At 49.1% G+C, this 27,889-nt stretch overlaps 3 long non-coding RNA genes across 3 annotated transcripts; 1 reads left to right on the forward strand and 2 right to left on the reverse strand.

Moving 5' to 3' along the window:
- Window positions 1-647: 647 nt before the first annotated feature.
- LOC119090727 (uncharacterized) lies at window positions 648-4,169 on the reverse strand. Its single transcript, XR_005093299.1, has 2 exons — window positions 3,913-4,169; window positions 648-1,429 (listed from the first exon to the last, which is right to left on the reverse strand). It is a non-coding gene; the product is annotated as an uncharacterized LOC119090727 (long non-coding RNA).
- A 10,968-nt stretch (window positions 4,170-15,137) lies between these two features.
- On the reverse strand, window positions 15,138-18,085 carry LOC119090728 (uncharacterized). Its single transcript, XR_005093300.1, has 2 exons — window positions 17,849-18,085; window positions 15,138-15,584 (listed from the first exon to the last, which is right to left on the reverse strand). It is a non-coding gene; the product is annotated as an uncharacterized LOC119090728 (long non-coding RNA).
- Window positions 18,086-21,399: 3,314 nt separating this feature from the next.
- LOC119089744 (uncharacterized) lies at window positions 21,400-24,423 on the forward strand. The gene is made up of 3 exons (XR_005093189.1): window positions 21,400-21,649; window positions 23,493-23,668; window positions 24,058-24,423. It is a non-coding gene; the product is annotated as an uncharacterized LOC119089744 (long non-coding RNA).
- Window positions 24,424-27,889: the final 3,466 nt, after the last annotated feature.

A 27,889-nucleotide genomic window follows, 5' to 3' on the forward strand; every position in this document is an offset into this window, starting at 1 on the left:
ATTTGGACTATCATCCATGATTCTCCACATGAACAATTGTTTGGCATTGAGGTGTCGCAAAACGTGAGCTGTCAAGCTCAGCCTCAGAGTTTTTATTAGAGTATGGCGTGATGAGTTTCTCGCTACTTGCGGGTAATGAGCTTCTCTCTACCCTGTGTAATTCTTTTTACGTCTGTTAACAAAGGATGAGACATGACTTCGCCACTGGGAGCGCGAATCAAATCGCGACAACACGTAGGGAACACAGCTGCTATTCCACTCCGAAGGCGTTTGGCATCCAAGCCTCTGCAGGCGAACTGATGGTGACCATCTTTTGGGCTGTCCAGTGTGCCATCATAATCTTCTAGGTGCCAGCAAAAGAGCAGTCACAGAGCATCGCTACCCCAGCCTGATCGTGCAGCTGAAGGAAGCCAGCAAAAAGAAGAGACAAGCAGAGCCCACAACTGAATCATGCATCATCGATGTGCTGAGTGCGTGGAAGATGTGATGTGAAGTGATGCACGTGCAATGTGTCCGAGTTACCCGTGGGTGCTAGACAGCTTGCACATGTCACCTGCGACCCACCTCACATTGTTGATACAGGATTCAGCGCGACGTCACGTGCGGCCGCACAACCGGCCCATGTCCCTTCGCAGAGCAAAAACAGCTAAAGTTGGGGTCTATTTTATTCCAATGAGAAGAGCAATCGCAGGGTTGGGTCCTTTTCTTGTCATAATTCCTATTGCCTGTTCACAAGGCCCGAGTAGTGTGGGTGGTCATCAACAACCATCTAATTTGAGGAGTTGCATTACCCAGCTTTCAGTCCTAACCTGGCAGTAACTCCTGTTTTCACTTTTGAAGTCACGTCTACGGGAAAGCGTGTACACTGATGAAGAGTTCATGTGCGAAGCTGCAGAAAAGTGAAAAGAGAGCTAGCCAAGGGAGTTCTTCTCCACAGACATGGAAAGCATCAAGGAAAAATAGGAGAAATTAGTTGCGCTCAAGGAAGAGCGCTTTAAAATGGTGTATTCTCCTCCGGTCCATAAGATATAAGATACAAGTTTCTGTGTATCTCGTTTTTCAAACTTTATTATATACCAGGGTACCCAGGCACACTGCATCCGTTCGGAAGTATCATGCAGCTACTGCCACGTCCACCACACGACGGAGTGGGACAACCCACACCTCCGCTGGTGTCTGGCCGCTGCGTGGTGGTGGTAGTGGTAGTGGTAGTAGTGGTGGTTGGCGCTGTCCAGCACACACCGCCCCGGCACCGGCCCGACAGACACATCCGGTCCGCCAAACAGCCGAACCAGTTTGGAATGCGCGGCAGACACGCGCCACCCAAGCAGAACTGGATGCTTGCGCAGGGGCACAGCGGCGGGGCCAGCGTCAGGCGGAACTGGGCCCGGCTGGCATCGCCACACGTCGTCAGTGACAAGAGCAGCACCTGGGGGTAGGTCAGGTCAGGTTAGCAAAACTCGGCTGGTGTGACCACACCCCGCTCGTGACGAGGGCAGCGGCTGATCACAAGTCAAGCCAGGTCAGGTCACGCTAAGCGAAGCTCGCAAACGTTGGGCGCAAACGGAGCCATTAAGCGTTTACTCATCAATGGCTTGGAGAGGGCTGATAGCACGCTGCGTCGCACAGGAACTACGAACAAGCCATTTGCGTAGGCTAAAACAGAGTTGCTCAGATTTAGCACACATGAGAGTTTATCGAACATGACTGCGTTATGATGAAGGGACGTTGATTTACTGGTGCTTGGACGACCATACGACGTGCTTGTTTTATAGCAAGGTTTGCGTAAAATGGTGCCGTGAATGCGTAACAACAAAATAACTATAACGAAGTCATCGCGGCAACCAGTGCAATGCGATGTAAATATTGGGCCTAAAATAAACCAAGGCGACAGTGTCCCGTGACAAATCAAGTTAGGAGAGAGCTAGTGACGTCGGTGGTCACTAGTTTTGATGCACGCCTATCAAAGTACCGGTCTGGGTACACCACCGGAAATCCGCAGAACATTCCTTCGGTGCGGATCTTCTGAATACGGATTCCATCCCGGTGTAGTCGGCAAGACGACAAACTAAATATTCCATTCAAAAATGGCAAATTGTTTTGTTCCGTCATCTGGTGTGTTATCGATCTGTTATAGTTCCGTTATCCATCTGTTGTAGTTCTGTTGTGTATCTGTCTCGGTTTTGCTTCTACCTGTTGTAGTCCTGTTATCTATCTGTTGCTGTCAAAGTTCTGTTAGAAGCAAAACATCAGTTATGCTATAAATGGTCATGGTACGTCACAATATTTATTTCAGACTCGTAACCATGAACATAGCTTCGAAACGTCGCGTATTGGCCACGGAACTGATGGTTGGTTGATAACACCGTTTGACCAGTCTCTCTTGGTACATTGAAGGGAAATAACTGTCAACGTAAGAACTTAGAACTCATGATAAAGAACTCTACACAGTTCTGATCAAGTGTAGGAACGTTAAATGCTTCGTGTGTTTCGTTTGGGGCTTGGCAAAGTATGTGCTTAGAATGCGCACTAATTGCCCTGCTAGAAGTAAGTGTCAACCAGGGATGTTATCAAGATTTGACGCCATGGAAAGCCAGTGTTTAGAGGGCGAATAGGTGATAAGGGTTGAGGACAGGCCGTTCATGTTAGTGGCTAAATAGTCACTTGGAGGTATAGTCCCTGGCGGCAGGGTGAGCACGGTAACCGCGTCCCTGGCACAGCAGTGGACGCGGTTGACCGGTGATGACGGTGTTCCTCTATATCGTGGACACGGAGTCTGTATTTATTTTCGGTCCGCATCGTGTTAACACGCGCATGGGTGGGGGGCAATCTGACCACCGAAGCTTTTTACAAATTAAGTGGCGAACTGCACGGCACAACTATCGGCAATTAAATAGCGGGCCTTTTGGCATAAAACATAACATGTACTTTGTAAGGTGGCTAAACTATGGCACGTCAAAGTCAGGTTATAGCTTTCAAAAAGGGCGACTTTAAGAGGATCTTCAAATGTGATGCGACAACAGGGTGCTAGATGAGGCTACGCAACTTTGAAATAGTTGCTTAGGCAATAACACAACTTCAGTTAGGGTTACAGCAAATTTCATTGGCCTGGGTTAGGTATGAGGGTCATTCCGAGGCCTACACCAGCCTGCTTTTTTGTTCGCGAGCATAACGCATAAGGTATTTTCTGGTGTTCATTTCGAGTTTACTGATAAGAGACACCGCAACAGACATGCTTCATGGATTTCTTCAAAAGGCCACAGTAAACCACTAACCTAAAATGACCCAGGTCAACATTTAGTTTTAAGCAATATACCACCTAGTATCTTTCTGGACGTTTATTCAAATGCAAAAATCGACACAGTTTCGTAGAATTTTGCTCACCACGACCTTTTGCAGGTCATTAAAGGCCCCTGACATAAATGAGTGCCAGTGACCTTTTGCTCAAAACAGGGATCTACGTTTACGGCGGTTGCATGAGAAAGTTTGGGGTCAATTTAAACATCAATCCGGAATTTGACACTGATCTTATTTGACCCGAAGGACATGATCTAGGACCCTCGAAATTCGACAGTGATTTCACATACAGGCCAACCGCCCTGTGAATTCCATGTTTCTAGCACTGTTAATTTTAAATATCGGGGGGTCAAGTTTCCCTCGCCCCACTCGAGTGAGGGGTACTCAACCGTCCACTCGGGGTGTGTCGACGCAGATACAACAGGCCATATAGCTTACTGTCAACTCACATTTCCATCTTAATCATCGAATCGAACTCTTTTAAAAATGTGCTTGATTTCGATCCTTGGGCTTACTCAGCAGCGGTAACTTACGCAGCGACGGCGAGAGCACTTAGATTAGTAATTTCAGCTCATGGGCCTCGTCGACGTGTGCTGCAAGCAGTCAAACCCTCACCAGGACGAGCGCTGCTGGGACGGCCATGACGTCAGACCGCTGCCGCTGCTGGCGCTGGCGCTGACCGGAGCACTGCACCCCCGTCTCTTCTCAGGCCTCCGCAGACGACGCGGGGCCAGCGGCTGGTGTCGGCGCGACAGGTGGCGTCACGGCGCTCTCTGGGCCGGCGCGCGGGTGGCTGTCCTCTCCGGAGAGGCGTGCACTGCCGCGCCCCGGGGTCCGACCGGCCGTAGTCGGGCGTCGCCCCGGTGCAAACAGGATACCGTTGGGATGCCCCGAGCGAGCGGGTGAAGTAGTTCACGAATGGCGGGGGAGGTCGGCTGAGGGGAGGGGTGCCGGCGGTGAAAGCTGGTTCTCCATGACAGAAACAACATAATTGCCAGGCCGCGAATGCTGGCGATCACTGGAATGTGGGCTGCGTCAGTGGTTGCGGAGTGGCACTTTTATTACATTTCATTGGAGTTAATGTATTTTCCTGCATAATCATTGCAGCTCATTACAACTGTTACGTCATGACGCCTGTGCACAACAGTGGACCGCTGAACACATGAGCCCGTGCGGTGGAGGGGGTATTCCAGACGCGTGAAACTGGGTCCACTCTGGCGGGGAGTGTCCTCCGACAGAGCGACCGCCGCCGTCACACACTGTCTGACCATTACGGCCACTGCAGCCTCTCTCCTGGCTTGAAACTAAATGCCCCGTAGACTGTTGAAGGCGCACCAGGCAGCGCCCTTCTCATTGCTGGTGGCGCAACAGGCAGCGCCCTTTTCACCGCTAATGGCGCACCATACGGTACCCTTCCCACTCTTGAATGCGCACCAGGCGGCGCCTTTTTTACTGTTGATGGCGGCGCAACAGGCGACGCGCTTATCACTGTTGATGGCGTACCAGACGATGTCCTCGCTGTTGATGGCGCGCCGACGAAAGCCTTGGCTGTTGACTTTACCGTTTAAAGATACGTGCTCATCGTCGGCAAACCAGATCGGATCCGTCGACGATCGGTTAGGTTCGCACGGTTGTAGGACTAAGGCGCAGCGAAGGCCACCACGGGCGCAGGCGCCCAGCACCATGTCACCTCCAGGTAAGGCATTGCAGGCCCGGCTGTGGCTGATCACGTTCATCATCCGAAATAATGTCAACGGGCACGCTTCGGAACGAACAAACGATCGTCAACGGAGGCTGTGGTACCGATAGTGCAGTGGCTTAATTGCGCGCCTGAGAAACTGGAGGTACGGGGTTCGATTCACCGCGTTTCCCACTCCTGCTGCCTGCGTGAGAGGCAGGCGATGCAATAAAGCCTCAACAGCTGAATGCCCTAGCGCATCGTGAATCTATCACAAACACACACACACACACACACTCCGTAGAATGGAAATGCACTGATCCAGTTCAGTAGTCCACAACAACTTTCAGAGATTCGCAAAACTACCAACTAAACTGAAATCAAGCTAAAGGGGGGAAACCTCCGAAACCACGAGAGAAAAATCCAAACACACCCTGGTAACGCACAATGCTAATTTTGCAGTTCAAAACTTCTGAAGACAATTCAATACTAGGATATGATTCCAAAAATATATCCTACTAAACCGCGTTTTCTAGTTCCACCAGGCGCGCCATTTTCGTAGAAGCAAATGCCCGTGAACACCTATATGTAATGCGTTTTTGGAAATAGAATATTCAGATGTGATATGGATTTATTACATAAAATAACATGTGATATTAATTTATTAGCTTTAACGTAATGGGCACCGATTGCACATCCTCGTACTACAGTACCTACATGAAGTGAAATGTGAAAATAGGGTTATGTGAGGGGGCAGGTGACAATGATTTCGCTGTTGTTGTGCTTTGATATTCCTGGGTGTTGGGTTAGATAAAAATGGCGCACGGAGAACAATATCCCCAGCACGCTAAATATCTCAATTAGACTATTTCCGAGCTGAGATATGGGCCTCGGCTTTTTGACTGGCAGAAATGACAAAACTTGCCAAAAATCGGCCCATTTTACAGGAAAATTCCGCATCTTGGGCTGAAATGGCACTCGATGTATTTAAGCCCTCCCCCCCGGAGTTCGCCACTTACCACCCCGTTAAGGGCAGGCAACCCTGCATCCCCACTGACAACGCTCTCCCCAAGGCTACAGGATGTGCATTCCAACTTCTCAATGCGGATGCCAAGGTGCTGCGAGCCCGTCCGGCCCACCGTATCTCATTTTCGTCCATTGCTGTTGTTGTTGTTGCATGTTGTTCTCTCTTATACAGGCTGTTTCTAAGCCCTTCCAGCTAAAGTTCTGTGGGATATATCACTGATGGGTGGGTAGCCCCATCTATCTGTCGGGGGCAAGCTGTAAACGAATTTCAGCAATAACTTTGTGACTCTGGTGCAAACCAACACAGTTTCCCAGCTGAAAATGTGTCATGGGATAAACCAGTCCGCAAAGGACAGCGTTTTCACAACGCCGTAGCGTTAGTGCCATATGACTTAGTCCCATCATAACGTCACAGCATCGCTACCCAGAATGCAGTAATGCAGGGCTTGTTTACAAACGTACTGCGATATCGGCTTTGTCCAAAATTTTTAATTCCAGAAAATGCCCAATGAAGAATGGAACGTTGAGGACTATAAGTAATACCAGGCCATGCAATTTATATCATCATTTATCAATGTATATCATTTATATCAATTTATATCATTTATATCAATATATATCATCTTTGTATCATGAGATGTGGTGTCATCTTCAACGGCCAGCGAGAAGAAGCGGGAGCTGTCACCAGATTTATCCAGAAAGCATCCGAAAAGCTCATCAATGCTAAGACCGCTCTGGTGCTTAACAAAACATGAATAAAGCACGATCTGTTTTGCGCATGTTTATCAATATAAAGAACCTGTGCTCGCTAAAGCTAAAGGTAAGGTAAGCTAAAGTACCTGTGCTCGCTGTATGTCTTAATCATCGCCCCGATTCGCCGTTTTTCCTAACTCAGACTGATAGGGAAAAGGGGGCTGATGCGAACCTCCCTCGGCGTTTTCAAGGTTATAAAGACACAGCTTGCCGACAACACCAATATATCGTTCTGAACACGATGTCACGATTGGTACTAGTTTCTATGTTGTTGACAGGTCAAAGATATAATTTCCCAGAAAACTGCACTTTGTAGCTTTACTTTATGTTTACGATAACAATTTGAAGTCAGCAAAGTGATCGTATTACAAATCCTTGCCCTGCGACCCGGGTCCGCATGACCAGTGTTATTTACGCATAACCGGCATCACAAAAACTTGTATGTAGTTATAAGATCTATGCAAGAACATGCACGAGAAAAATTGCATACGTTGTTCAGTGCATTAGCGAGGAGCATTGTTCCCATAGATAAGACAACAGTAGTGTTAGCCTTATCGCTGGGAGAAAAAAATAGGAGAATAGAAATGTAGTTGGGTTGATATTTCGGCAGGATGCCTTTACCTAGACGGTAGCAGAAGTGAATTCAAAATTACCTGCCGATGATCCTCCTCGAGTTTTCAGTTTTTTTAAACAACAAGCCACAATTTTTACAAGGCACCAACATTCAGGGGATTAGACAAAGAGAGATTGTCACCCATTACCACGATACAATGCTTATCTAAGAATTAGAATGCGCGAACATACGTGTACATGCAAACGAATTTAAGCAAATGGGCATCACACATCACGGTTCATTCAAACGTGCAAGCAAACTGAAGTGAACAGGCGTCACACATCGCCCATCCATTATACATGCAAGCGATTTCAATGGACCAGGCATCGCACATCACGCATCAGGCATCACTTACACATGTAAACAATTTTAAGCTAGCACACATCACACATAAATTCCTAACATAAATTCCCGGGATTCCTAACACAGTCGCCACCGAGCCCATCGGGCCCTTCGGAGCCACGAACCGGGTCTTTGATCGTCTGTCCCCAGAGCCCTTGGGCGGGAGGGGGCAGGGCACGGGCCCCTGTACATGTCCTGTGTACGCTACTGGAGGTGCCTGAGCGGTGAATGCGACCCCTGAACGACCAGGGTATCCTAGTAGTTGTCCAGTTCCCTTAATGTCCATGGTTTAAAGGGCAACAGAGGTCTAAGTAGTTGTAAGTTCCCTTAAATACCAGTGTACCCCTGGCGACCAGGAAGCCCCGACTGAGCGGCCAGGGGAGGTCCACGGGTTTACCACAGGGGCTTCCTGGATTGCTAGACGCTGCTACGGTATTGGCAGAAGTTATATTTGACAATATGTTTTGCTCTCCTCATTCAGTATGGTCATTTTTTGGACTTCACAGTTCTGAAAAGAGCTCCTCCCAGGGGTTCTTGGACCCCTCGCCCTTCTCCCCTCTCCCCACTCAACAGCCAGACCTCAATAGAGTTTTAAGCCAAGACTCCATTAAGCCAAGACCTATGCATTTCCCGATTGGGACTGAAGGACCTATCCGTCCCCTTTCAGATTTTCAATTGGTTACTATCAATACACATGATACATTTGTAACCTCTCTGACTCCGAACGCCCTCTGACCGGGATCGTTGACCCTGGGTCAACGCGGGGTCACTCACCGACCCAAAAAGGTCCCAAGCGTAGCGGGTTTAATAAAAAGCACTGGGATCCCAGTTCGACGCATTTGGGCCCTACCGAAAATGGGCAGAGGTACCCTGTCCAGAGATAGTTTCTGACTGGCAGGAGGCTTTTCCATTGAGGCGCCCGTTAAGAAGGAGGGGGGAGGGGTTCCGGTCCAGCACAAGTGAGATCCCGGGATGTCCGACATGTCCGGATGTCCAGTCCTGGGATGTGTACGGCGTCGAACCGAGTGAAACCAAGTCAGGGGGCCTCGGGCCGATGACCTGGCAGTGTTCGACCGCGGAGGGCTGACCACGGCAGGCGCGCGCACGTGTGGCGGGGTTTCGTTTTCGGGCGAGGAACGGCCGCGCGGACGCGTTCTTCATTTGGCGGCCGGGCTGCCTCGTCGCGGTCGGACTGTCGAACTGGTAGCCTCTGGGCTGGCGTGTGTGTCCGAGCTCCGCTTCCAATCGATTGCACATTATCATTCCATATATTATAATATATATATATATATATATATATATTTATATATATATATAGATATATATATTACAGATTATACATATATATACATATATATTTACTATATATATATACATATTATAGATATATATATATAGATCTATACATATATATATATATATCTATATATAAATATATAATAATATATATATATATTATATATATATATATATGTAGCATTCCCACATACAGTGATTGAGAGGAGCGATTGTCTGCAAACATGGCGAGCGGCGGTTTGTTTGTCGGGACGGGCTGTAATACCAATTGGGGCTTTACATCTCACCGTCTGTCATGGCTATTTCGAAGTGCGCGTATGCCTCTATTACGTATATATCAGGCATTCGGTACGTGGGATGCGGTAGTGGTGTGGCCAGGACTCCATCCCAGTATAGATAAGTCCAGAGAGGAGCACCCTAACCACTAACCACCATGCCACCATCACCCCTCTGCTGCACGAACTGCATCCGTCTCGATAAACTCCAGACTGGTGTTGCTGGACCCCAAATTCTATACTTGGAGATTCTGAAGCGTAAAAGGAAGAAAGCGCGTGAGGATTGATGAAATGGATGGCGAATACAAGCTCACGATTCTCCACATTCAGCCGATCTATCGCAAACCAGCTCAGTGGCATACACTCGGCTCCGCTGTTCAGATGGTGAATCAACAGCGCCTTTAAGCGCGGCACGTGCGTAGTGTTTTGCGTGACGTTTGGCAGGCAGTTAAATGCATTCGCAGCCAACGTTTGTTTTCTACTTCCTACTTACTTGCAACCAGGAGTGCGGCTCCCTATTCAGTTGCAGGGGTTTCACCCCTCGCCATAAGTTGGGTTGCAGCGTGCAGATTTGTGAGAAAGTGAGCCAAATTCGGAGAGAAACCAATTTGTTGGCATATTATCATGGTTCCCTTTTTGTACTTTCATCGCTCGTTCAACCGACTTATTTTGGTAAGTCGCCCGTTTCAAACGTGCCTAACTGGCAAAACTAATTGTTTGTAGGCTGGGCCATTGAGCATGCCTCACCAGAAAGTAGTGTCCGGATTCAGCTGATAAAACAGCTCCCACCCCGTCTCTTTGTGAGTAAAGGCATATTAAACTCAGAATAAGTCCCGTTTGCAGAAGCATGTGAAAGGGTTTGCAATTGGGGGAAGGAGGGGAATCAGTCAAATAAAATCACTAACAATATAGGTTGGCGTGCCAGGAGCTAGCGATCTGTATTGGCGCCTACCTGGAGCAGACATCAAATCAGTCAGCATTACAGACCAGTCATCAATTCCTTTAAAAAAATGGCAGGCATCACCAACACATGCAGAAAATAACGAAACCAAATACTGCAGAAAATGTCATCCATAGCCCACAATACCAAACAGCAGGTACCCCGACAAATGCTTCCCACGATTACCGTGCAGCTACCGCAGAGTAGCCAGCTATTTCCTATGCCACGAGCGAGTGATCAAAGTTTTGAATTCTTCAATGCGCCTGCTGCCAAGCGTGTGCCAACGCGGCAAAGTTTGTGCTTTCAAATAAAACGTTGGTCATATCCATGCCCAGTGGTTTAACTGGGCAACACTGTACCGCATGACGTCGGTCATTGGCTGAGGCGGGCGAAATCGGCTCCGGTAGCCCTCTATCGGGCAATATTCGAACCATTAGTTGAAGGGTTGCGGGAAGTGGGATAATATCCCAACCCGAGGATCTCACGCACCCGGGACTTTATGAACACTGGACGCTGCAAGCCTGGACTTTACGATTCTCCTCTGTCCAGGGATTTTGGACGGTTTCTGAATGTTGTGAACGCTGGATACTGTGACTGCACTTTTTGACCACTGGACTCTATGAGCTCAGGACGCTTCAATACACATCCTCGCCCACTAAAGCCGAGACGGGACTCTGGTGTCTTCGCACCACCGGTCGTCTCAGGTAGGCGGTTCCCCCGGCTGTCGTGCGCGCGCTGCCGTCGACACGATTTCAATCGCTCACATGCTTATCCACCCGCCAGCTGATCAACTGTGGCTCATCTGTCTGTGTTAGATAGAGACCATGCCTGCCACAGTGGCTGTCGTCGCGAGCGCAGGTGCTGAGATCAACACAGGCCGCCGCGCCGCACCACCAATCCCACCGCTGTCCACCAGCTGAACAGTGGCAACTCGGCACAATTATATCACTCAGAAGTTGGACGTTGGCGTGTGATGCGATGACGCCATGTAGTTCAGGCTATGCATTGGCACTCCGTCTATCACGAAGCAAGCGCGGTTGCAAGGGCTGCAAGCGAGCACGAAGCAAGGGCTGCCGTGGAAAGCATGCCCAAATAAGGAACAAACTGCAGACTGCAACCGTTACGTCCCTGGTGAATGCATTACACAGTATGACTTATTTACGTTTGTGCATTGTTCAAAGCAGTATGGTTTAAGTGATATATTGTTGCTGCAACCGGTCAGGTATTATAACGCTTGACTCTAATGATATCCCATACAACCGAACGCAAGGTGTGAACCGATCAACGCTCGCCGCAGATCGTTATCAAACTCAACCAGGGTTACCGTCTGACGGCGAAATTTTGCGACTCATACAGTAAAACAACTTTACTTATTAGAAGTCTGATTAGTGACTTCCCTCAAAAATAATTTTAAGCGGCCAACCATGCAGCCTTATGGACTAGTACGTTGGGATTTGGCATCAGCTTTCACTATCTCGCCAAGCAGTTAAAAATCCGCCAAAACTTCGTCCACGCCAATATTTTCTAAGAAGCTAAGTTTTCCACGTTTTTCCATCCGGAATGCCATTTTTGGGGTTGTTGTCCCTCAATTTTGGTTTGGCCCCGCTAATTTTAGAAACGTGGTTACACCAATGCTGCTTACCACCAGTAATAAATAGAGTGGTGCCGCTGGAAAAATAGGGTGGTGTCGCCGCCCTCTACTTGCGCGAACAGTCTTAATGCATCGAAACGCTATACATGCGTTACGAAAAGTTTGCTTAGACTTATAAAGTAACCGTTTGCAGGGCATGACCTTTACCTTCGTACGCCTCCAAGGGCAGAGTTTAAAAAAGCAGTTGTGAGCCGAAACCCAAGTTTTAAAGGGCGGGGGTCCCAGGGGACGAGAAGCGAGGGATTTTTTTGCCGACCCTCTTTGCAACGCTTTTAGTACTGGTGTTAACATATTGTTATGAGACGGGCCCCAACATTGGTGACAGCCAGTGACAACTGGCCCAGTGGCAAGTGAGTCAGCAACAGCTGAACCAGGGGCAACTATACCAAGACCTTACGCGCGGTCCTCCCTGTAAGAACCGCGTTAGGGACACTAACAGGGACGACTGGACCTTAACTCCATTACCTCGGTAAAAAGAGACCGCGCCACCTACGTTACGACGTTAGGGTGGTCCTGTCCTAATGGCGTATTTTTAATGCCGCATTTTTACAAAGACGTCAGTGCGTGTGTGCAGAAGGTTTGAACTGAATGTTTCAAGTAAATTGGACGTGACTTCTGACCCCTGACCGTGACGTCAGCAGTGCAGGTCTTTCCTTATGCCGAGCAACGGGTGCAGAAGCATTAGCTGACACAGCTCAGATTCATGTCTAGCTCTGTTTCGCACTTACACTTGCACTTTCTGTAGCACGTGCAGTGTGTCACTCATGGTGTGAAAAATAAAGAGAGCAGCAAACAACTTGACCAAAGAAGGTCACTGGGCTACTTGCCACTAGCTTGGGTGTCTCTGGTTCAGCTTACCATCTTTCAGTTGTTAGAAACAGTTACCACTTGTTCAGTTGTCCTGGTCCAATTGTCACTGCGCTGTTTGTCCTAGTTCAGCTGCCACTGCCTTAGTTTGTCTTTGGCCCGGCCTTCGCTGGGACCATTGTCACTGAGTGAGTTTTTACTGGCTTCAGGTGTCGCTGGTTCCACTGTTACTGCTTCAGGTGTTGTGGCCCAGTTGTCACTGGTTCGACCGCCACCGGTTCAATCGTACTGGAAACTCTTGCTGTGATTGTGCGTGGCCGACTAATTAGTTTCTGTGTTTTTACATAAGTGCAGCCATGATCAATATGGCTAAGGAGCTTGGTAAACCTAAGCTGAGCAGCAGAGGCATTTGCACTGCACGTAATGCAGGGCAACGGTGCCTTTCAAAAAACGGGCCTGCGGTTACAAATTTCTGTGAAGAAAACGATCTCTGATTTCGGTTTGGGGAGGAAGTCGGCTGGGAGTCGCCCGAGTCGCCTAGCAACAGTCCTAGGGCCTTGGCAACAGTCGACAGCCTGGTAATTAAGAAGAGTGGGTGTCTAGCTCCAAGAAAAAGTGAACACCTGGAGATAATTCGTTGCGCAATAGTTCAGCATCCCAAATCCGCTGCATGATGAGTAAACATGTGTCCAGCTTTTCAACCCGATGAATGCTTTTTATGTTTAGCATCCGATATTGTGTCGCTTAGAAAGCGGTGGCCTAGCTATATTCGGACACCACTTCTGCTCTCCTCCTGCGATGCAGACGAATCGAGCGTCGGTGAGCCAGAAAGTCGTCTCCCCGCTGTGTGGGATGAACGCAGTGATAACAGGTGTGATTCATGTTACCTTATACATCATACCAAAATACAAGCGAATAGAGCCTGTTGTAACAAGAAACCCATATCAATATGATTATCAATGTATCTGAATATATTCCTTTCATGAGCATAGCTGGTGGAGAGGCCCTCGCGTTTTCTGTTCGTATATGAATTTGCAATGGCTGACTGAAAACCTACACTAATGTATTAAAATGGTATGATATGCGTAACGCCATTCTGTAAATCATAATGTAATGTAATATCTGTAATATTATCATATTACAGATATTATATATAATATCTGTAAATAATCTTAGATATAATATCTGTAAATAATCATACTGTAAATCATAATGATGTAAATCATAGTTTGATAATGTATATATATATATATATATATATATATATATATATATATATATCATAAAAATGATAAGTTATTACATAGTTTCAGTACTGTCCTTTGAAATCTATACACTGATGCTAAACATGAGAGTATCTCCGCCTACTCAACCCAAGGAAGAAGCATATTGAAATGTTTTGATAATCATAGTCGTGTGGGTTTCCAATTACAACGGGTTTTAATCGCTTATGTTTCCGTGTCGTATGCAGAGTGTTGTGAAATATTTAACATATATTCATTCGTTGCATATACGGTACATATGAACTATAACAAAATAACATTATTGTAAATACGTTTCTAAAATATTGGCTGCCCCGGCCCAGATGTAATCTGCCCAGTACATCAGATGTACTGGGCGGATTACAGAAAGGATGCGTCACTGCCATTACTGTGACTGTCACACCTTGGCAGATTTTGCCAAGGTGTGACAGTTGCAGTCCTGATAGCCGACCGGTTAGCGCCTTCGGCTCCCACGTCCTCGGTTCGAACCCCCATTGCCCCATGGTCCAGTGCGTTAATATGGCCTGTGCAGTCGCACGCGCCCCTTTAAAGGGTACGCAACGACGCACATGTGGTTCCTTTTCTTAAAAAAAAAACACGAGGTGGATGAAACGTTTATGTTTCTGTGACCGTGACGAAAAAAGTGAAAACACCTCTAATTTGTTGTAGATCGATCACAATGAACTAGCGATGCCCAAAAACAAAAACAAAAAACAAAGGTGTGATTCACTTTTGAAGTCACGTCTACGGGAAAGCATGTACACTGATGAAGAGTTCATGTGCGAAGCTGCAGAAAAGTGGTCTAAGGGAAGGCTTATAGACTCGTAATCCAGCGGCACTGGGTACGAGACCCAGAGCGGGCGCATTGGCCCGACTGAAATGGAAAAGGTCAGCTGGCAACTGGTCAAAGAGGGTCAACTCAGGCCCGGAGCGGCCGTGTCGCAGCATTGTGCGACACGCAAAGCCCTCCGCATTCTTGTCTGGAGCAAGGGCGGAGGCAAAATGATCCGTTCAACTGGGCGGTATGACTTGGGTGGTGGGTTCAGGGTGCATGTAACAAGCTTTACTTAGCAGGCACCATGAACCCCGTCACCCATGCAAACCATTCGGAGTACATTTATAAAAAAGTGAATAGAGAGCCAGCCAAGAGGGGTCTTTTCCAGAGCCATGGAGATCATCAAGGTAACATAGGAGAAATGAGTTGCGCTCAATGGAGACCGCTTTAAAATGGTGTATTCTCCTCCGTTCTATAAGGTCTCTGTATGTCTCGCTCTTCAAACTTTATAATATAGACTCGTACGCAGGCACTCTACATCCGTTCGGAAGTACCATGCAGCGCATGCCAACTCCACCACACGACGGGGTGGGACAACCCACACCTCCGCTGGTGCCTGGCCGCTGCGTGGCGGTGGTAGTGGTAGTGGTAGTAGTGGTGGTTGGCGCTGCCCAGCACACACCGCCTCGACACCGGCCCGACAGACACATCCGGTCCGCCAGACAGCCGAACCAGTTCGGACTGCGCGGCAGACACACGCCACCCAAGCGGAACTGGATGCTTGCTCAGGGGCACAGCGGCGGGGCCAGCGTCAGGCGGAACTGGGCCCGGCTGGTATCGCCGCACGTCGTCAGTGACAAGAGCAGCACCTGGGGTAGGTCAGGTCAGGTTAGCAAAACTCGGCTGGTGTGACCACACCCCGCTCGTGACGAGGGCAGCGGCTGATCACAAGTCAAGCCAGGTCAGGTCACGCTAAGCGAAGCTCGCAAACGTTGGGCGCAAACGAAGCCATTAAGCGTTCACTCCTCAGTGGCTTGGAGAGGGCTGATAGTACGCTGCGTCGCAAAGGAACTACGAAGAAGAGTTGTTCAAGCTGAACACACATGAGAGTTTATCGAACATGACTGCGTTATGATGAAGGGACGGTGCTTACTGGTGCTTGGACAGCCATACGACGTGCTTGTTGTGTAGCAAGGTTTGTGTAAAATGGTGCTGAGAATGCGTAAGAGCAAAGGAACTATAACGAAGCCATTGCAGTAACCAGTGCAGCGCGATGTAAATGTTGGGCCTAAATTATACTAAGGCGACAGTGTCTCATTGCAAATCCAGTCAGGAGAGAGCTAGCGATGTCGTTGGTCACTAGTTTTGATGCACGCCTATCAAAGTACCGGTCTGGGTACACCACCGGAAATCCGCAGAACATTCCTTCAGTGGGGATCTTCTGAATACGAAATCCATTCCGGTGTAGTCGGCAAGACGACAAAGCAGATATTCCATTCAAAAATGGCAAGTTTTGTTCTGTTATCTGGTGTGTCATCGATCTGTTATAGTTCCGTTATACATCTGTTTTAATTCTGTTGTGTATCTGTCTTGGTTTTGTTTCTATCTTGTATAGTCCTCTTATCCATCTGTTGCTGTCAAAGTTCGGTTAGAAGCAAAACATCAGTTATGCTGTAAATGGTCGTGGTACGTCACAGTATCTGTTTCAGACTCGTAACCATGAACATGCTTCGGAACGCCGCATTTTAACCACGGAACCGATGGTTGATAACGCCATTTAACCAGTCCCTCTTGGTACATTGAAATAACTGTCAACGTAAGAACTTTGAACTCATGATAAATAACTTTGCACAGTTCTGATCAAGTGTAGGAACATTAAACGGTTCGTGTGTTTCGTTTGGGGCTTGGCAAAGTATGTGCTTTGAATGCGCACTAACTGCCCTGCTAGAAGTAAGTATCAACCAGGGATGTTGTCAAGATTTGACGTCATGGAAAGCCAGTGTTCGGAGGGCGAACAGGTGATAAGGGTTGAGGACAGGCCGTTCATGTTAGTGGCTCAATAGTCACTTGGAGGTGTAGTCCCTGGCGGCAGGGTGAGCACGGTAACCGCGTCCCTGGCACAGCAGTGGACGCGGTTGACCGATGATGACGGTGTTCCTCTATATCGTGGACACGGAGTCTGTATTTATTTCCGGCCTGCATCATGTTAACACGCGCATGGGTGGGGGTCAATCTGACCCCTGAAGCTTTTTACAGAATAATTTCCGAAAGGCACGGCACAGCAATCGGCAATTCAATAGCGGGCCTTTTGGCATAAAACATAACATGTACTTTGCAAGGTGGCTAAGCTATGACAGGTCAAGGTCAGGTAATAGCTTTCAAAAGAGACGACTTTAATGGGATCTTCAAATGTGATGCGACAACAAGGTGCTAGACGAAGTCATACAACTCCGAGATAGTTACCTAGACAATAACACAACTTCAGTTAAGGTTACAACTAATTTTATTGCCTAGCTTTCATGGCAATTGGTTTCATGAATTTTTTCATGAATGTTTCATGAATTCAATTTCGTGGCATTGGTGTCGTAGAATTTTGTTCACCACGACCTTAGGCAGGTCATAAAAGGCCACTGACATAAATGAGTGGCAGTGACCTTTCGCTCCAAACAGGGATCTAGGTTCAAGGCGGTTGTATGAGAAAGTTTGGTGTCACTATGAACACCAATCCGGAGTTTGACACTGTTTGATCTTATCTGACCCGAAGGACATTATCTAGGACCCTTGAGATTCAACAAACGCGATTTCACATACAGGCCAACAGGTGAATTCGATGTTTCTAGCACTCTTAATTTTGAAATATCAGGGGGTCAAGTTCCCCTCGCCCCACCCGAGTGTGGGCTACTTAGCCGTCCACCCGGGGTGTGTTGACGCAGATACAACAGGTCATATAGTTTACTGTCAATTCACGTTTCCATATTAATTACCCAATAGAATTATTTTGAAAATGTGCTTGATTTCGGTCCTTGGGCTTACTCAGCGGCGGTAGCTTACACAGCGACGGCGAGAGCACTCAGATTAGTAATTTCAGCTCATGGGCCTCGTCGACGTGTGCTGCAAGCAGTCGAGCCCTCACCAGGGCGAGCGCTGCTGGGACGGCCACGACGTCAGGCCGCTGCCGCTGCTGGCGCTGGCGCTGACCGGAGCACTGCACCTCCGTCTCTTCTCAGGCCTCCGCAGACGACGCGGGGCCAGCGGCTGGTGTCGGCGCGACAGGTGGCGTCACGGCGCTCTCTGGGCCGGCGCGCAGGTGGCTGTCCTCTCCGGAGAGGCGTGCACTGCCGCGCCCCGGGGTCCGACCGGCCGTAGTCGGGCGTCGCCCCAGTGCAAACAGGGTACCGTTGGGATGCCCCGAGCGAGCGGGTGAAGTAGTTCACGAATGGCGGGGGAGGTCGGCTGAGGGGAGGGGTGCCGGCGGTGAAAGCTGGTTCTCCATGACAGAAACAACCTAACTGCCAGGCCGCGAATGCTGGCGATCACTGGAATGTGGGCTGCGTCAGTGGTTGCTGAGTGACACTTTTATTACATTTCATTGGAGTTAATGTATTTTACTGCATAGGGATTGCAGCTCATTACAACTGTTCAGTAATGTCGCCTGTGCACAACAGTGGACCGCTGAACACGTGAGCCCGTGCGGTGGAGGGGGTATTCCAGACGCGTGAAACTGGGTCCACTCTGGCGGGGAGTGTCCTCCGACAGAGCGACCGCCGCCGTCACACACTGTCTGACCATTACGGCCACTGCAGCCTCTCTCCTGGCTTGAAACTAAATGCCGCCGAAGAACTGACTGTTGAAGGCGCACCAGGCAGCGCCCTTCTCACTGTTGATGGCGCACCATACGGTACCCTTCCCACTCTTGAATGCGCACCAGGCGGCGCCCATTTTACTGTTGATGGTGGCGCAACAGGTGACGCGCTTATCACTGTTGATGGCGCACCAGGCGGCACCCTTCTCGCTGTTGACGGCGCACCAGACGGTACCCTTCCCTCTCTTGAATGCGCACCAGGCGGTGCCCTTTTTACTGTCGATGGCGGCGCAACAGGCGACACGCTTGTCACTGTTGATGGCGCACCAGGCGGCGCCTTTCTCGCTGTTGATGGCGCACCGACGAAAGCCTTGGCTGTTGACTTAACCGTTTAAAGATGCGTGCTCATCGTCGGTAAACCAGATCGGATCCGTCAACGATCGGTTAGGTTCGCACGGTTGCAGGACCCAAGCGCAGCGAAGGCCAGCACGTGCGCAGGCGCCCAGCACCATGTCACCCCCAGGTAAGGCATCGCAGACCCGGCTGTGGATGATCACGTTCATCATCCGAAATAATGTCAACGGGATCGCTTCGGAACGGACAAACTAACGTCAACGGAGGCTGTGATACCGAAAGTGCAGAGGCTCAATTGCGCGCCTGAGAAACACGCCCCTGAGTAAATCCCCTACCACAAACACGCACACACACACTCCGCAGAATGGAATTGCACAGATCCAGTCCAGTATTCGCAAAGCTACCGACTATATTGAAATCAAGGTAATGGGTAAAGTAACCTCCGAAATCACGAGAGAAAAATCCAAACACACCGTGGACCAACTTTACTGTTGTGAGAGCTCCATATCAGCTATGACCTGGGCAAGTCACGGGCCTGTGGATGTCCGATTCGGCTTGATTTGATAGCCCATATTTCTCTGAAACAGACGAAACATGGCTAAGGCCACCTTCAGTCCCGCAGACTCAGGCCTGTCAAGAACCGTACGTATCAGCTTGTAATTGTCTTCCACGCTGGAGCCAGCCGAAAGAATGGCATCATTATACACATGAACGCCTGGAGAGACACAGTGCATCACGCATAACAAGACACCTAAGTGCGGTGACCACACACACCCCAGGAGCATACGTGACATGCTTTACCAAGCGCACAGACTGCACGAATGTTATTTGGCGCATCAGATGACACCAAACTCCAAAGAGCGTTCTTTATGTCTTGTGAACACGACGCTTTCTGACCGTAGACGCCAACAGGGATCTTATCAATGTTTGGAAACACAACTTGGGGAAAACTGGTCACTTATTCAGCGACCGCACATATTGAGCAATGCGGAACTCCCGAGAGCCTCTCCTGCCGGGAGCGGAATAGTGAACGAGCTCTAACGCGAATGCTCTCCAGGTTCGATAGAACCGCAGCCTTGCGGACCATCCAGCTATGATTTTGGCTGTGTTCTCGTATTCAGTGCACCAGAAACTGTCTGCCTTAACTCTGACTGCAGTTCCAACGCCGTCAACAACATTGCCGTTATACATACCGATCTCGGAATGGCCACAGGGAAACTTCAGAAGAGTCCAACAGTGACGCTCATTTTTCCCGCAGCGAGCGAGTTGGCGAGCTCGGCTCACCAACCACAACATCGAAAAGAATCTCCTCGGCGCTGTGGCCAATGTACCGACCATCATCGACCGACACCGTGTTGATCCCTGTCATATCGCCACCGGCGTCTTCCCGTACTGACCCAGGGTTGCACCACTCGACGTTTTCGGTCTTCTCAACATGTCCTATGGTGCTACGCACGTCTGTTGCTAGCTATCGGTCGGAACAATTATGCACATGATCGGTGTTTCAGTGACGGAAAAGACAATTTCTCATAACAACTATACACAGGCTCACATCCGGTAAGGCTCACATCACATACACAGGCTCACATCACAGGCATACGGTAAGCACAGGCTCACATCCGCAACCCCCGGTTCCATCGGCTTTTCCTTGAAGTTCCGGTTCCATCGGCTTTCCTTTTCCTTCCATTTCTCTAGCGTTCAATTGGTGACCAGATGCAGTTATCATCACCGAGCAAGTGGCGTCAGTTCGAAGTCAGGAACGATGGCGCCGCATACACAGCTGTCTTTAATGGGCTGCTAGCTTCTAGAGTCCAACGCTGCGTTACTCATCTAAAATCAGTTCATGATGACCTAAGCGGAGGGGAGTGCCGTGATTCCCTCGCCAGACTGTCCTACTGTTCGTTTGGGCGCTGCCGCTTCAGATGACCCCATTCGTGACAGGACCAACCCTGGACCCGCAACACTACGAGTGTGGTCCATCTGCCCCAACGGCTGCTGGCGACCGGACCGGTCGCTCTGCCACCTGCTGTGCAAATGAAAGACCAATGGTGTAGCTTCCTGTATACTGCAATTAGCACAGGTATCATTGGGAGGCCGAACGGATCATCTGGAGCGGAGAGCGGCCTGATGATTCGCCCTGAACCGTTCTCCAATGTTTTTAGCATTGGAGAACACTCTGAAGGGCGCCAGCTCCGAAAGCAGGGGAGGAGCATGACCCTCAAATGCGTGTGAAATTTTGTCCACGACACAATGTTTACACGATACCTCTTGTATAAGGGTGAGTGCTAGTGGCCGAGTTAGTTGGCTTTTATTTTTATTACACTAGTAATTTCATCAGAAATCTTACTGGTCAGCCTTACTGCTTTTCGAAGCTGGAGCTTATCCAGTTATTAATACGCCAAACGCTCTTTAGTTTCAAACGTGTTATTTTTTCGAAAGGAGTCTTTACAAGAACCGCACCAGTCAATTAGTAAGCTGGCGTCACTTTAGCGACTCAAGCTCGTGGCAAACCTTCCTCATCGCCGCGCCATTATTACAGATTGCCGGCTGCGCTACATTGATAATTCATGATCAAGGCTTCCGCCACTTATTATCGCGTATACGGCTTCGGCCTTATATTACTATATTGTGGCTGCATAGACGGTAGCGCTTACCGTTAGGGCATACTATAGCTTCATCCTAGCAAGTCATGAATAGATCCTTCCGTGCGGAGACCAGGAGCAGAACAAAGGATGATGGCAAGCGTTTTATGCATACTGTGGACAAAGTTCGTAAATGGTAAGAATTCGCTGAATGGTTGCTTCTAGCCAACTATACTTGACTCCATCAAACTGGACTGATTGTGGGATCAAGTCGATATGGCCAGAATGCATAGGATGCCATCTGTCATAAGATAGTTTTTTACATTTAGAGAAGTTATGTTTTTTGGAAATATCTAATTATCAGAATTAATCAACAACAGTGTTGGTTGTAGTTTAGCTAAAGACCTGGGAGGCCAGTTATTGGGCATGTTTATATTTAAATCATGTTGATTCCCTCCCACAGGACAAGTGTTGCTGTCTCAATCAGGGGGAAATTATCTCTATATGATCTTAAACACCAACCAGAGGCCAACTGCGCAAGAGCTAAAGAATAAGGATTCTAAAAGGAAATCCATGTGAACATTGTGACATGTTTGCTATTTTTGTCAGGGTGTACATTGCTACGTCATGTTAAAAAGAGCACTGTACATGAATCATCATTTTTAAGGCAGAACATATCATAATTAATCATAAAACAGGTCATCTAAACTCTTACCTTGGAACTTAAATAACTACAATAGCGAACATCCGAGCGCCGCAATCACACAGCAACCGCGAACCCCGGCACCACCATTGCTACATGTGATCACAACATTACTGCGCAACAGGAACGCAACAAGAACCATAAAAGTGTATGAGGCCAATGTAACAAGAATCCAATGGAATATGTTTTCTTGCATATCCAAGCAGTCTTCCATATTGTTTGTAGATTGTTTGACATGGTGGGGAAATATGATGTTTTTGGGTGGGAATGAAAGCAAAATGAGAATACTGCGGCTAAACACAACTTCTTAGTACGGTACATATATATGGCATGGAATGTTGATACCAATGGGACACTGGTTGAAGGGTATAGGGTGTGGGGTTGGTTAGGTTAGGTTAGGTCAGGTTAGGTTGGGTTAGGCTAGGCTAGGCTAGGCTAGGCTAGGCTAGGCTAGGCTAGGCTAGGCTAGGCTAGGCTAGGCTAGGCTAGGCTAGGCTAGGCTAGGCTAGGCTAGGCCAGGCCAGGCCAGGCCAGGCCAGGCCAGGCCAGGCCAGGCCAGGCCAGGCCAGGCCAGGCCAGGCCAGGCCAGGCCAGGCCAGGCCAGGCCAGGCCAGGCCAGGTTAGGTTAGGTTAGGTTAGGTTAGGTTAGTTCAGGCTATGTTCTGGACTATCCTGGCCTGTTCATTTCATAAACGTACCTAGACGTGGTAAGAAACGTTTTTCATTGCATTATTATTGTTACCTTGGCCCCATACATTTTTTATGGTTCTTGATAAGCGGAAATATCGTAATCACGCGACGATGACGCAGAAACGGCGCTGGGGAGTCGAGGTGGTGGGGTGCGTGCGGCGCTCGGGAGCTCGCTATCGTAGTTATTAAAATTTGAAGGTAGGAGCATGGATCTACCTATTTTACAATTATTTACTATATGTTCCGCCTTAAACACGACAAATGATGTAGAATTTTTTCTAGCAGTAGGTACCAATGTATACCTACACCATTATTTTGAGTGTATTCAAAAATGCTAGACATTGTAATCATGACATCATGGATGTTATGTTGCATTTTCATTGTAACTGCTTATTTCTCCAACCCAACATAACCAGTTAAGCTGCTATATGCTTTGAATTGGTCTGGGAAGTCTGACCATCTCTTTGTAATACATTCCAGGTTTGTTCCATTTGTGTTTGTACAATTTGGCTTGTGTGTATATTGTGTCATGTGTATGGTTTTCCAGGTATTAGCGTAACATGATGAAATTGACTACTCAACCATCCATATGTTGGCTCATGGTGTACATGATTACATCACAGACCTGCATGTTGGTGTGTTCCAGGGAGAAGAAGTGGGTGGCAGTCAGTGATACAACAATGAGGATCTACAAATGGGTCCCAGTTTCTGTTGAGAAGCGAAAGAAGATGAAATCATTGGCAAACAAAGAAAATCAGAATCAGGGTGGAAAGACTATTGAGACACCCAGTCCATCATTTCTGGGAGAAGATTCAAACACAGGTGCATTATTTAAGGCTTACTTGCTGCTCTTTTGGCTGTCATAATATTTATGGTGATTATGATTATGATTATGGTTATCATTTCAGGACTATTTGAGGAAGGAGGATGGACAATGGTGGGACAGGACTACATGCTTTAGGAGCCAACTGCCGAGCGTTCGCCCGCGCTCCGCGGGTTGTGCGCTGGGCGCCCGGTCAGGGTCCCCTTCAGGGGCCTCTCGGCCCATTCGTGGCTAGCGCTGCAGCCTGCCCGGACAAGCGGGCGTCACGAGTATGCAGCATGAAGCAAGAAAAGGGATAAGACGGTCTTGATCGCTGACGCTGCTTTCTTTTTTCCATAGCATAAGCGCTGGCATCGATCGGCTTATGACCATTTACAACCTGTTGCAGGTTTCTCGGTCACTTCAGACTCAATGGACACGGACTTCCAGCAGATCAACTTCTCCGAGGACTCAAACTCGCAGTCAATGTCCGCACCTGGCGCCACCAAGCGGCCGTAGCTAAAACGACTGTGGTCTCAGGAAGCAGGAAGCGGAGTCGGCCATCGCCTTCGCGGAAGTTATTGCTGTGCCTCCCGTCTGTTACTGCCTCCCACTGTATGGCGAGACTCCTCCCGACGCTCGTGCGCTGTGCGTCAATTCCGCTATCATGCGTCCTTGGAGGTGTGCATGGGTGTGCTCCATCCTCTGCAATCATGTTCTTTGTCGTCATTGAGCTTATGTGTCTACCAGGTATGACCTATGCGCTGTTTTGCGTGGGGGCCCGTCTTGATTTTAGTCACTGACGATCTCATCTGAACGTGTGGTACCATCCGCCGACAGCCGATAGAGCTGCTGTCGGCGCCAGGCCTATATGGGCGCCATATGGCCTGGCGGTCGCCGCGCCCTTAACCCAAATCGTGATCATCGTCATCATCATCGACTTCCTGTCGTTTTTGGGAGGGTGTAGTGGGATAATTTTTTGAGGTTTTGGGCTCGATGGCAGTGCATCTGAAAAGTTACAACGTAGAACCGCTCAATAATTGTTACTCAGTATAGGTTCGAATGTTTGAAGCAAAAATTGTCGCTCAAAATCGGACATCAGATTAATTTATCCGTAAACCACAATGCAATGTTCAGGGTTGACCCTGTGTGGTTGGCAGTGGCTCGGGGGTGAACCCAGCCCCATGCTCGGAACTGCAGCCTCCAGTCGGTCAGCTATCTCATCTGCCAGACATGCAGCCAGCCGGAGAGAGTCTTTTGATGCCAGAACGACAGCCATCTACTTGGAATATGAATCTCTGTCTAGGTCTAGCCGGAAGTTTACGTTTCGTTCCATGTAGAATATCTGCGTTTGCTTTTATATTTCTGACCCGGCTTTTCAAAATGGCGGCAGGTTTCGTTGTGGTTATCTTCGCAAATGCACTGCGGTCGAGAGCCTTGCCTTAAGATTTATCCTTGAAAGCGCCTGTTCGGAGCGGGGGCACCGACAGTGCCAGATTTGTTCCGTCGGCCCTTCGGTACTCTTGCACATTTCGTTTTAGTGGTCGCGCTCGTGTCAAGCGTCTATGTGCACTGACTAAACAAGAAGCGTGACATAAACAAAAAAGGCGGACCTTAGAAGGTACATACGTTTCAAATCATCCCGGCAAGCCCAGGAGCCGTCCGCGCGCCGAGGTGCAGGCCTGGCGCCTGTTTGATCCCAGCATGCCGCCGCGCAGCCGGACCCGTCTGGGGTGGGTCAGCAGACCGTCTGCCGGAGCTGAGCACCAGACAGCTGCCACGTGACGGCCACGCGGGTCGGCCACCCACCGGGATATCACAGCCCGCAGCTCAGTTCAGTGGGCCTCCGCCGGTGTAGCCCGTCACGGATACACTTTGGAAAAGCAAGGATGCGCTTAAATGATCAGGTTGATCGACCAGGCTTGTCACGAAATGTCTCCATTGGCCCCAAGTCGGTGCTCACGAAGTCGTCCAGAAGCGATTGTTGAATAACGACACCCGATTCTTACGGAGGCCGCCCGTAATTTACAGTGTGCGATATTGGCAGCTGATGCCACACCTGAGTGCTGTTTAATACATGCAGTCGCAGTCTTCTAGTTCAACCTTAAGTACGTTTACTCGGCCGCCATGTTATGGCTAGCACTGCGGGAAGCCGCACGTGGTTAGCTATGCACCTTCAAGGGGTGAATTAAATAAAAAGGCACGGTCAGCAGATGAGAGATATCCACTGCCGGCCGATAGTGCCCCACAATGGCGTCTTGTGCGCGAGGCTGCACCTCGTGCGCACAAGTAAAAAAAACACTTCAAATTGCGCGCCACATCCGTGGAAATCGTCGCTCCGTCCGCCCCCCCCCCCCCAAAAAAAAGCGCTGTGGGGATCGACCGAATAAACTCGAAACTAAAATCTGACGATTATCTTGTACTGCCAGGTGGGAGCCCTATGCCGGCAACGTAGTTCGTTCAAATCATCCGAAGGGGTAATATGAACAGGAGGGCCAAGTCGTCCGATGAGGAATCTACATTGTCAGCTGATCCGGCTCCTACAACGACACTGTGTGCACGATGTTGCACATAACGCGAACCAGTGTAACTATTTCACATTGTAGACCGTATGTGTTGAAACCACATTCCGGCCAGCCATGAAGCATTGCGTGATACGGGGTAGAGGGTCGGCCGAATAAAATCGCGACCCGAATCCGACGTGTTTGTTGTACTGACACCCGATAGCCCTATACCAGCCCTGTCGAATGCATACATGCGTCATTTGCGGGCCCGATTGTGACTATGCTCTCGAGGCCGACACTTTGAAGCAATTAATTTAGGGGCAGGCCGCCCGGAGTGAAGTCGCGCGCCGTCGAGGCGTGATATCAAAAACGTCACGTCCGCGATGAGATTTCCATCCCGGAAGATAGTGTTCCCTCAGTGACATGGTGTCCACGTGAGTAAAAGCATTTCGACTTCGGTGCCGATCTGAGTAATCCACCGCTCTCAATGACCGCCGTATTAAGTGATACCCTTTCGGTAATTCGAAACCAAACTCGGACGTGGGTGTTGTACTGGCAACTTAAAACGATACACAAGTCCTACCGAATGCACGGAGCCGCAGCCTTCGGGTTCGAAGACAGCTATCTTTCCCGGACCGACGCATTATGAGAATCACATTCCGAGCACCCGGCCGCGGTTACCTATGTGCCATCGTGGGATAATTTGAACCAAAAAGAGCATGTCAGCTGATGTGATGTTTACAATACCGGCCAGTGCGCTCAGTTACATCACGTGCGCAAGGCTCACCTTCCGCCCACAAGCGAAAGTATTTCAACTTGGACGCCATGTCTGTGCAAATAATCGTCCCGGCTGGCCCCAAGCACTGAGTGGGACGCTGTCGGTGGTCGACTGAATACGATCGGAACACGACTCCGACCAGTTTGTTACACTGGCAGCTGACGGCCTTATATGAGCGCTCGATTACGCACAATCGCAATCTTCGGGTTAGATTGTGAGCATGCTACCGGACTGCCGCGGCATGGCCATCCGAGCAGGCCGGCCGCAGGCTCGCGACTACATGGCTGCACGACGTGAAGTAGCGATTTGAACAAACATGTCATGCCGGCTGATGATATATCAACATTCTCGGTCGAAAGTACTCCCACAATGACACCGTGCGCGCAGGGTTGCACCTTCTGCGCACACAAGTAACAGTATTTAAGTTGTACGCCGAAGCTGTGCAAATCACACCGCCCACGCCGACCCCGAGGCATTGGCCGACGTGGCTTTAAGACCCCCCTGCGCTCTTGGGCGGGCGACCAATAAAATCGAAAGCGACATCCAAGGAGTGTGTTGCGCTGGCAGCTGATAGCTGTCGAACGCAGCAATTGCAATCTTCGGGTTCGATTAGAGGTACTTCCCCTGGTCAGCCGTAATATAGCCATCACTCTCCGGCCAGGCCGGCCACAGTAAGCGAGTCGCCGACAACGGGGTGGTTTGAGCAGAAAAGGACATGTCGAATGATGAGAGCTTTACGTTACCAGCTGATAGTGCTCACACATGATATCGTGCATGTAAAGCTTGACCTTCCGCGCACAAGAAATGGTGATATAACCGTACATCTGCAAATATCCGCTCCAGCCGGCATTTTGGGGCCGTACCGATTAAAACCGGAACTAAAATCCGACCAGGGTCCTGCACTGGCAGCTGATGGGCCTATGCTAGCACTATCGCATTCACACAGTTGCCATTGTGCT

This window comes from Pollicipes pollicipes, unplaced genomic scaffold (assembly GCF_011947565.3).
Source record: "Pollicipes pollicipes isolate AB1234 unplaced genomic scaffold, Ppol_2.1 Scaffold_3087;HRSCAF=3621_pilon_pilon_pilon, whole genome shotgun sequence".
Lineage (NCBI taxonomy): Eukaryota > Metazoa > Arthropoda > Thecostraca > Pollicipedomorpha > Pollicipedidae > Pollicipes > Pollicipes pollicipes.